This window comes from Physeter macrocephalus, chromosome 2, assembly GCF_002837175.3.
Source record: "Physeter macrocephalus isolate SW-GA chromosome 2, ASM283717v5, whole genome shotgun sequence".
NCBI classification, from domain to species: domain Eukaryota; kingdom Metazoa; phylum Chordata; class Mammalia; order Artiodactyla; family Physeteridae; genus Physeter; species Physeter macrocephalus.
Genome location: NC_041215.1, coordinates 76,704,394 through 76,713,436, shown reverse-complemented (window position 1 = coordinate 76,713,436; position 9,043 = coordinate 76,704,394). Strand labels below are relative to the sequence as shown.

General features: G+C 37.0%; 1 protein-coding gene across 2 annotated transcripts in view; it reads left to right on the top strand.

The window, feature by feature from the left end:
* Nucleotides 1–9,043, top strand: part of TLK1 (tousled like kinase 1) — a 153,519-nt gene that overhangs the window by 15,021 nt on the left and 129,455 nt on the right. The window lies entirely within an intron of this gene.

Genomic DNA, 9,043 nt, shown 5'->3' with positions numbered 1-9,043 from the left:
GTATTTTATTCTTTTTGTTGCAATGGTAAATGGGAGTGTTTCCCTAATTTCTCTTTCAGATTTTTCATCATTAGTATATAGGAATGCAACAGATTTCTGTGCATTAATTTTGTCTCCTGCTGCTTTACCAAATTCATTGATTAGCTCTAGTAGTTTTCTGGTGGCATCTTTAGGATTTTCTATGTATAGTATGTCATCTGCAAACAGTGACAATTTTGCTTCTTCTTTTCCGATTTGGATTCCTTTTATATCTTTTTCTTCTCTGATTGCCGTGACTAGGACTTCGAAAACGATGTTGAATAATAGTGGTGAGAGTGGACATCCTTGTCTTGTTCCTGATCTTAGAGGAAATGGGTTCAGTTTTTCACCATTGAGAATGATATTTGCTGTGGGTTTGTCGTATATGGCCTTTATTATGTTGAGGTAGGTTCTCTCTATGCCCACTTTCTGGAGAGTTTTTATCATAAATGGATGTTGAATTTTGTCAAAAGCTTTTTCTGCATCTTTTAAGATGATCATATGGTTTTTATTTTTCAGTTCGTTAATATGGTGTATCACATTGACTGATTTGCGTATATTGAAGAATTCTTGCATCCCTGGGATAAATCCCACTTGATCATGGTGTATGATCCTTTTAATGTGTTGTTGGATTCTGTTTGCTAGTATTTTGTTGAGGATTTTTGTATCTATATTCATCAGTGATATTGGTCTGTAATTTTCTTTTTTTGTAGTATCTTTATCTGGTTTTGGTATCAGGGTGATGGTGGCCTCATAGAATGAGTTTGGGAGTGTTCCTTCCTCTGCAGTTTTTTGGAGGAGTATGAGAAGGAGGGTGTTAGCTCTTCTCTAAATGTTTGATAGAATTCACCTACCTGTGAAGCCATCTGGTCCTGGACTTTTGTTTGTTGGAAGATTTTTAATCACAGTTTCAATTTCATTTCTTGTGATTGGTCTGTTCATATTTTCTATTTCTTCCTGGTTCAGTGTTGGAAAGTTATACCTTTCTAAGAATTTGTCCATTTCTTCCAGGTTGTCCATTTTATTGGCATAGAGTTGCTTGTAGTAGTCTCTTAGGATGCTTTGTATTTCTGCAGTGTCTGTTGTAACGTCTCTTTTTTCATTTCTAATTCTATTGATTTGAGTCCTCTCCCTCTTTTTCGTGATGAGTCTGGCTAATGGTTTATCAATTTTATCTTCTCAGAGAACCAGCTTCTAGTTTTATAGATCTTTGCTGTTTTTTTTGTTTCTATTTCATTTATTTTTGCTCTGATCTTTATGATTTCTTTCCTTCTGCTAACCTTGGGTTTTGTTTGTTCTTCTTTCTCTAGTTTCTTTAGGTGTAAGGTTAGATTATTTATTTGAGATTTTTCTTGTTTCTTGAGGTAGGTTTGTATAGCTATAAACTTCCCTCTTAGAACTGCTTTTGCTGCATCCCATAGGTTTTGGATCATTGTGTTTTCATTGTGATGTGTTTCTAGGTATTTTTTGATTTCCTCTTTGATTTCTTCAGTGATCTCTTGGTTGTTTAGTAACGTATTGTTTAGCCTCCATGTGTTTGTGGTTTTTATATTTTTTTCCCTGTTATTTATTTCTAATCTCATACCGTTGTGGTCAGAAAAGATGCTTGATATGATTTCAGTTTTCTTAAATTTACTGAGGCTTGATTTGTGACCCATGATGTGATATCTCGGAGAGAATGATCCGTGTGCACTTGAGAAGAAAGTGTAATCTGCTGTTTTTGGATGGAATGTCCTGTAAATATCAATTAAATCTATCTGGTCTCTTGCGGCATTTAAAGCTTGTGTTTCCTTATTAGTTTTCTGTCTGTATGATCTGTCCATTGGTGTAAGTGAGGTGTTAAAGTCCCCCACTATTATTGTGTTACTGTCGATTTCCTCTTTTATAGCTGTTAGCAGTTTCCTTATGTTCCTGGAGAATGTTCCGTGTGCACTTGAGAAGAAAGTGTAATCTGCTGTTTTTGGATTGAATGTCCTATAAATATCAATTGAGTCTATCTGGTCTCTTGTGTCATTTAAAGCTGTGTTTCCTTATTAATTTTCATTTTGGATGATCTGTCCATTGGTGTAAGTGAGGTGTTGAAGTCCCCCGGTATTATTGTGTTACTGTCAGTTTTCTCTTTTATAGCTGTTAGCAGTTGCCTTATGTATTGAGGTGCTCCTATGTTGGGTGCATATATATTTATAATTGTTATATCTTCTTCTTGGATTGCTCCCTTGATCATTATGCAGTGTCCTTCCTTGTCTTTTGTAACATTCTTTATTTTAAAGTCTATTTGATACGAGTATTGCTATTTCACCTTGCTTTTGATTTCCATTTGCATGGAATATCTTTTTCCATCCCCTCACTTTCAGTCTTAATTTTCATTTTGGATGATCTGTCCATTGGTGTAAGTGAGGTGTTGAAGTCCCCCGGTATTATTGTGTTACTGTCAGTTTTCTCTTTTATAGCTGTTAGCAGTTGCCTTATGTATTGAGGTGCTCCTATGTTGGGTGCATATATATTTATAATTGTTATATCTTCTTCTTGGATTGGCTGGGTAGAGTAATCTTGGTTGTAGGTTTTTCCCTTTCATCACTCTAAGTATATCATGCCCACTCCCTTGTGGCTTGTAGAGTTTCTGCTGAGAAATCAGCTGTTAACCTTATGGGAGTTCCCTTGTATGTTATTTGTTGTTTTTCCCTTGTTGCTTTCAGTAATTTTTCTTTGTCTTTAATTTTTGCCAATTTGATTACTATGTGTCTCGGTGTGATTCTCCTTGGGTTTATCCTGTATGGGACTCGCTGCACTTCCTGGATGTGGGTGGCTATTTTCTTTTCCATGTTAGGGAAGTTTTCGACTATAATCTCTTCAGATATTTTCTCAGGTCCTTTCTCTCTCTCTTCTCCTTCTGGGACCCCTATAATGCGAATGTTGTTGTGTTTAATGTTGCCCCAGAGGTCTCTTAGGCTGTCTTCATTTCTTTTTATTTTTTTTCTTTATTTTGTTCCGCAGCAGTGAATTCCACCATTCTGTTTTCCAGGTCACTTATCTGTTCTTCTGCCTCAGTTATTCTGCTGTGGATTCCTTGTAGTGTATTTTTCATTTCAGTTATTGTATTGTTTATCTCTGTTTGTTGTTCTTTAATTCTTCTAGATCTTTGAGAAACATTTCTTGCATCTTCTCAATCTTCGCCTCCATTCTTTTTCTGATGTCCTGGATCATCTTCACTGTCATTTTTCTGAATTCTTTTTCTGGAAGGTTGCCTATCTCCACTTCATTTAGTTGTTTTTCTGGGATTTTATCTTGTTCCTTCATCTGGTACATAGCCCTCTGCCTTTTCATCCTGTGTATCTTTTTGTGAATGTGCGTTTTGTTCCACAGGGTGCAGGATTGTAGTTCTTCTTGCTTCTGCTGTGTGCCCTCTGGTGGATGAAGCTATCTAAGAGGCTTGTGCAAGTTCCATCCCATAAGTTCTGATATTTTGTGTTTTTGTTTTTATTCATTTCAAGCATTTTCTAATTTTCCTTTTGATTTCTTCCTTTGACTTATTGATAATTTAGGAGTATGTTAATTTCCACATATTTGTGAATTTCCCAAATTTTCTTCTGTAATTGATTTCTAATTTAATTCCATTGTGGTCAGAGAACATACTTTGTGTGCTTTCACTTATTTTAAATTTGTTGATTCTTGTTTTGTGGCCTAGCATATCGTCTGTCTTGGAGAGTGTTCCATGTGTGCCTTAAAGGAATGTGTATTCTGTTGTCGAATGGAGTATTCTCTAGATGTCTTTTAGGTCTAGTTGGTTTATTGTGTTTGTTTGCTATTTCCTTTTTATTCTTCTGCTTAGTTCTGTTTGCTATTGAAAATGGAGTATTGAAATCATCCAGCTAGTTTTGAATTGTCTTTTTCTCCCTTTGTTTCTCTCAGCTTTGGTTCAGGTATTCTGAAGGTCTGTTATAAGGTACATATATGTTTATAATTTTTATATCTTACTGATGGATTGACCCTTTGTTATAAAATATTTCTCTTCATCTCTAAAATCATCTTAGAAGCTGATATTAGTATATCCACTTCAGTTCTTCTGTGGTTGCTGTTTGCAGGGTCTTTTTCCATCCATTTATTTTTATCCTGTTTGTGTCTTTGGATCTAAAGTGTGTCTTTTGTAGACAGTATTTAATTTAATCTCGTTCTTTTTTAATCGATTCTTACAGTCTCTGCCTCTTGATTATATTGCTTAATCCGTTCACATCTAATGTTTTTGTTATGGTTGGATTTATGTTTGTCATTTTGCATTTTGTTTTCTCTGTCTCATGTCTTTTTATCCTTCTGTACCTACCTTACTGTTTTCTTTTGCATTGAGTATTTTCTAGTGTAACATTTTAATTGCTTTTGTGATTTTTAATTCTTTTTTGAGTTTTTTTCTTAGTGATGACTCTAAGTTTACGTTATACATCTTATCAAAATCTGCTTCAGATTTACACTAACTTAATTCAAGCATTATATAGAAACTTTATTCTTTATTTAGTTCTACTCCATCCTGCCCTTTTTTGGTTATACATGTTGCTGTATGTTACCCCAGAATAAATTGTTATAATTATTTTATATGATTTAATGTCTTTTTTAAAGAAAGTGAGATAAGAAAGGAAAACCCGTTTATAGTTTTTGTACTGACCTTATGTATTATTTCTACTTCTCTTCATTTTCTCATGTAGGTTTTTTTTTAATCTTTATTGGAGTATAATTACTTTACAATGGTGTGTTAGTTTCTGCTGTATAACAAAGTGAATCAGCTATATGTATACATATATTCCCATATCCCCTTCCTCTTGTGCCTCCTTCCCACACTCCCTATCGCACCCCTCTAGGTGGCCACAAAGCACTGAGCTGATCTCCCTGTGCTATGCAACTGCTTCCCACTAGCTATCTATTTTACATTGTAGTGTATATATGTCGATGTTACCTCATGTAGATTTGATTTATACCATATGATGTTGTTTCCTTACTCCAATAAAGTTTGTTTCCACCTGTCTCCTTCTTGCTGTTACTGTCAAATACATTATGTTTTCTATGTTATAGACCCAACAATACAACTGTATACATGTTGTATGTGTAATTGCTTTTTAAATTAGTTAAGGGAAGAAAGGAGAAGAAATATGCAGTTATGCTCTCTTTATTAGCATTCATATTTTCTCATTTGATTATTTTGTGTAATTCCTATTTTCCATTGATATTCTCGCTTGATGAGACATTGTAATAATATCTTCCTTTAATTATCGAAATATGATTTCCTTTAGTTCTTTGAACATATTTATAATAGCTGCTTTAAACTCGTTGTCTGATGAATCCAACATCTGGGCCCTCTCAAAGTCATGTGCAGTCTCCCTGACCACCAGAGCTGATTGGTTTTGGCCTTGTTTTCTTTGCCTCTTTCCCTGATCTCCCAATTAAGCTTTTGGCTGGTGTGCCTCTATTGCTGTCACAGCCAGCTGTCAGCCTCCACTGACTGCTAGCTTATTGCTCTATTGTTTTCACCAACATCCCAGGGCATAAATTGCTCCATAGTTTGATTGCATTAAGTCAGGTCTCTGCAGAAGTGAAGTGTTGCCAGCCTTTGAGACTTGTGCTGCTTACCTTGAGGAATCTTACCGCCTTTTTCTTTGCCTAGTTCTCTCTGTTAAACCTCTAGCTGGTTTGTAGCTTTGCTTGTTGCTACTACTGTTGTGGAACTACCCGCCTCCTTTTAGTTATTCACCTCCAGGATCTCCATAGTTTTGGACACTGCCCTTAGAAATGAGGTTCCCCACAGTCTGTCCTACCTAGTAAAGTCATTCTGTTAGGTGCGGGGGGACAGAGCTTTCTGTTCCTAATGGTCTGCCTTTTCCCCTGGGAAGAACCTCTGCCTTGCCTCAGTGAAATTAGGGTCAGAGGCAAGATCACTTCTCTTGAAGTGACACCCCACTCTAGGAGTAGTGTGCTGGGCAGGGAGAGTAAATCCTACTTTCATCTTGCCCCTCCTGGTAAAGAACTTCTGCCTTATGAGTGAGGAATTGGGACCTAGTGTTTTTGGCCTACTCCACCTGGAGAAGAGCTTTTCTGCCTTATAAGTGGGGGCTGGTTGGATGGAGGGACCCCTATTCTTCTCATCCAGGCCTCCCTGGCATAGAGTTTCTGCAACATGGAGCGGGGGGGGTGTGACAGGTGAGAGATGCCAGCAGCCTTCCCCTACCGGGGTGAAATTTTAGTCCTAGGCTGGAGTGTGGGAGCTCCTGTAGCACCTGTCTTTTGTAGAACTTCTGTCACCCTGAGTTGAGGGGTGTAATTGGGAGTGGCTTATGGCCCATATGTCATGGATACTTGCTGTTCTCACCTCTGTTTAGTATGTTTTCTTGAATAAATGTTTTTCTATTTGCTGTATGCCCTTAGGACAATTTTCAGAGACATTAAATGGTTGGTTTAAAAAAATATTTTTTCACCAGTTAAATCATTGTTTTACTGGAGAAATGGTCCACCAAGCTCCTCATGCCACTATTCCTAAAGTCCCACTCTCCGGTATTATCTTTCAGAAGCTTTGTTGGTATTATGCTTTTCATATTTAGATCTGTAATCCTTCTGAAGTTGTTTTTTTTCTGTGTGGTGTGAGATGCGAGTAGGTTTCATTTCCCTGTGAGTGTCCTGATGTCCCAGCACAATTTACTGAAAAGAATTGTTCTTTCCCACTGTTTTGCAGTGCTACCCTTTTTTGTAAATCAAGTGTCTGCCCAGAAACAGGTCAGTTTCTAGGCTTTATATTCTGTATTATGTTTGTCTGTTTTTGTGCCGGTATCATATTTTCTTAATTACTGTAGTTTCATAATTAGGTTGATATCCAGTGAATCAAACTTCCCTGTTTTTTGATAGGTGGAATTCTAAAGATGTTCTCCCAACATTTCTGTCCCAATTATTCAGTTGAATACTAATCTAGGAAGTGCTGTGAAGTGATTTTGCAGATGTAATTAAAGTTACTAATCAACAGACCTTAAAATAGTGAGATTATTTTGGTGGGTCCCATATAATCACACAAGCCCTTAAAAATAGAAAAGTCAGAAGAGAAGAAGGCAGAAGAAGGAAGCAAAAGAGGAAAGGGGCAGAAGGAGAGGTCAGAGGGATTTGACTCAGAAGCAGTGAAAAGGACTTGACCTGGTGTTACTCTCTTTGGAAGGGGACCATGAGCCAGGGAATGTAGGCAGCCTCTAAAAGCTGAGACTAAACCCCACTTGATGGACAGCAAGGAAATGGGGTCCTCTGTCCTGCAGCTGCTTGGAGCTTAGTGTTGCCAACATCCTAAATGAACCTGGAAATGTATTCTCTCCTAGAGTGTCTAGACAGGAACACAGCCTGGCTGATACCTTGATTTTATCCTTGTGAGACTAAGTAGAGAACCAGCTGAGCCATGCTGCACCAAGATTTCTGACCCATAGAAACTGGAGATAATAAATGGGTGTTTTAAGCTGCTAAGTTTGTAGTAACTTGTTATTAGGACAGCAATAGGGAATTAATACACACTTTATTGATTTTCTTCAACATTGCCTTGGCTATTTTTGGCTAATTTCAAAAACCAAACAAACACACCAGTCTGTTGGGGGTTTCACTGAGATTACACTGAATCTATTAATCATATCTTTATAATAATGAGTGTTATAATTCATGTATATAGTGTATTTCCTTCATCATTTTAATGTTTTATAGTTTTATCTATAATAAACTTGCATAATTACTGTTGCACTTTTAGATGTTTTATTTTTACTTTTTGTTGTTACTGTAAATGGGATCTCTTTTTAACTTTTATTATTTTCTATTTATTGCTGATATGTAGAAATCCAGTTAATTTTTGCATATCAACTTGGTAACCAGCAACTTTGCTTATCATTCTGATAATTTATCTCAGCTAGATTCATCTTCTATAAACATATGACCTATGAATGATAAGTTCATTTCATCTTTTCCAATCCTTATACTTAATTTGTTTTTCAGCCTTATTATAGTGACTTTGACCTCTAGTACAGTATTGAATAAATTGGTTATAGTGGGAATCCTTGTGTTGTTACTAATTTTAGAAGTGGGGGGAGAATTTTTCAGTATTTTACAATTTATTATATGGCTATTTTGGGTCTGTCCTTTCTCAGGTCAAGGAAATTCCTGTTACTAGTTACTAATTTTTTTGTTGTTGTTCAAATCACAAATGACTATTGAATTTTATCAAATGCTTTTTCTGCATCTATTTGGACAATCATTTAACTTTTTTTCAGGTTTTTTTTTAATGTGATAAATTATTTTATTGCTCTTTAAGTATTAAACCAACCTTGTATTCCTGGACTAAACCCAATTTAATTGTGAGCTGTTATTCTTTTTTTTTTTTTTTTTTGGTGGTACGTGGGCCTCTCACTGTTGTGGCCTCTCCCGTTGCGGAGCACAGGCTCCGGATGCGCAGGCTCAGCGGCCATGGCTCACGGGCCCAGCCGCTCCGTGGCATGTGGGGTCCTCCCGGACCGGGGCACAGACCCGCATCCCCTGCATTGGCAGGCGGACTCTCAACCACTGCGCCACCAGGGAAGCCCTGTTATTCTTTTTATACAAATTACTTCGCTGATCTTTTGTTTAGTATTTTTACACCTGTGTTCATGAATGAGATAGGTCTATAACTTAACTTTCTCGCAAACTTATTCTCTAGATTCTTTTGGGAGGACTCATGGGAGCAGTATTTCCCAATTTTTGGCATTTTGATAACAGTTTATCTGTGTCTTCCATGTGCTAAAAATCAGTTTTACTGAATATAAGACACTTTATATTTTCTTGTCTTTAATATCTGAAATACGTTATTCTGTTTTCTTCTAGCATAAAGTGTTGCCTTTGAAAAATTAGTTGTTGGCCTACTGAATTTTTTTTTTTTTTGCGGTACGCGGGCCTCTCACTGTTGTGGCCTCTCCCGTTGCGGAGCACAGGCTCCGGACACACAGGCTCAGCGGCCATGGCTCATGGGCCATGGCTCACGGGCCCAGCCACTCCG